The 2,016-nt window shown below is 44.2% G+C and overlaps 1 pseudogene; it reads right to left on the reverse strand.

Annotated features, from left to right (window-relative positions):
• Positions 1 to 759: 759 nt before the first annotated feature.
• On the reverse strand, positions 760 to 1,188 carry LOC110291680 (annotated as a pseudogene).
• Between the last annotated feature and the right edge of the window lie 828 nt (positions 1,189 to 2,016).

A 2,016-nucleotide genomic window follows, 5' to 3' on the forward strand; every position in this document is an offset into this window, starting at 1 on the left:
GTGAAGGAAAACACAGCACACACTTCATTCAGAAATGACGGTAACTTAATCTCTGGGTGCAGCAACTAAAATCCTAATCTTGTAAGCCTTATTATATCTAAGTCCTCTGGTGGCAAATCCTGATGGATCTGCCATTGAAACCAGGAGACACTTGTAATTACATCTTGTCCTCATGCTTTCAATGCCAAAAGAACCTAACTCTCTCCTGCTTCCTCTCTTCCTCCATCCAACCCAGAAGTCCCACCTACTTGCCCAGTGATTGGCTTTTTTATTCATTAGGGGATTGATTCACAAGAAGTCGCCTGGGTGTGTGACTCCTTGTCTGCAGCCCCTCCCAGGAAAATGGAATTAGCATCAAGATACAAAGAACAGCAGGCCCCTCCACAACAGGCAAGCACCTCTACCTGCTGAGCCAATGTTTCGGTCTTCAAGTGTGTGTCCATGTGTGTGTGTGCATGTGTGCGTGCATGTGTGTGTGTGTGTGTGTTCTGTCTCTATGTATGCCACCTGCACACAGTATGCTCTCAAAGACTAAGAGAGACTCTGGAACTGGAATTTTCTCAAACCCAGGTCCTCCACAAACAGCACATTCTTACTTACTTTACTATCTCTTCAGCCCTTTCTTTCTTTCTTTCTTTCTTTCTTTCTTTCTTTCTTTCTTTCTTTCTTTCTTTCTTTTTCTTTCTTTTCTTTTCTTCTTCTTCTTCTTTTTTTTTTTTTTGGAAAATGTTAGCATTTAATTAACCTCCGTGGTGGCTTTTAAGCCACCAGAACACAGGCACCTCCNACACCCTTAATCTTCTCTTCAGCTCTTCTACTGAAGAATTTGGCCTTCACGATGACAGGTTGCTTAGGGAGCTTTCCCTTGCCCAGAACTTTGTAGTAGCCTGATCGAACATCAATGATGGGAGCAGCTCCAGTCTTGTTTTTTGCTGCAATGACCCGCGTCTGCTCGCTGACCAACGTCCACAGTTTATCCAGGTTGACTGTTGGGCAGAAGCTCTGGTTCCTCTTCAAGTGGTAATGCCGCATACCAACTTTCCCAAAGTAACCTGGGTGATATTTGTCAAAGTTGATCCTGTGGTGATGCATGCCTCCAGCATTCCCGCTGCGGTGCTTACCGATGCGGCCGTGGCCGTGGCTCACGTGGCCCCGGAGTTTCCGGGTCTTCCTCAGTCTGGATGGCATGGCGGCGGCAGAAAGGGAAAAGAGTCTTCAGCCCTTTCAAATTATGTTCTAGTGCTATAAATTTTGAGGTGCCGGGGCTGAGACCCAAGGCCGTGAAGACGCTAGACGGTTCTTCAACTATGAGCTATATCCCCAGTAGTGCCTTGTGCTGTTTTCTTCCCAAAGTGACAAACTTTTGAATACTTTGTTGGATTTCCCCTTCTGTGAATATCTTGTGGACAGCCAGCAAAGCTCTTCAGTTTCTCCGGAGTTCATGGATTCCAATTTTAGAATCTTGTAGTAGAAAGTGAGATCACCTGATTCCGAAAGATTTGTTGTTGTCTTAGACAGGGAAACTGAGGAGATAAATATAATTCAAGGTTTACGATCTGAATAAGCACCTCACGGAACAAGCAGCTGGTGAGATGGGAAGAGCAGGGTTGCAAGGGTGTTAGGGAAGGGACGACGGGATTCAGGTCCAGGTTTGAGAAAGTCTTTAGTGATTCAGTTGCTAAAGGCAATAGTGGCATCTGCCATGACTTTAAAAATAAAATAAAATAAAATAAAGCATAGAAACAGTGATGTAAGAGTCGACTTTAAGAATTTGGAATTTGACTGCTGATGTGTGCCTGGATAGTTTGTAACTGAACCCCAGTTACTCTGAGTGGCCCTTTCTCTTGGGATGTGGAGTAAGTATTGCACTTCTTAAGGATGCTGGAGAGGTAGAGAAAGGAAGATTTCTGGGGAACCCTAGTCAGCCAGCTTAGTTTTATTGGAGATCTCCTGGCTAGTGAGAGATCTAACAACAACAATAGCATAAAAAAAAATCAAACAAACAAATAACAGCAA

The sequence above is a fragment of the Mus caroli genome, chromosome 3, assembly GCF_900094665.2.
Source record: "Mus caroli chromosome 3, CAROLI_EIJ_v1.1, whole genome shotgun sequence".
NCBI classification, from domain to species: Eukaryota; Metazoa; Chordata; class Mammalia; order Rodentia; family Muridae; genus Mus; species Mus caroli.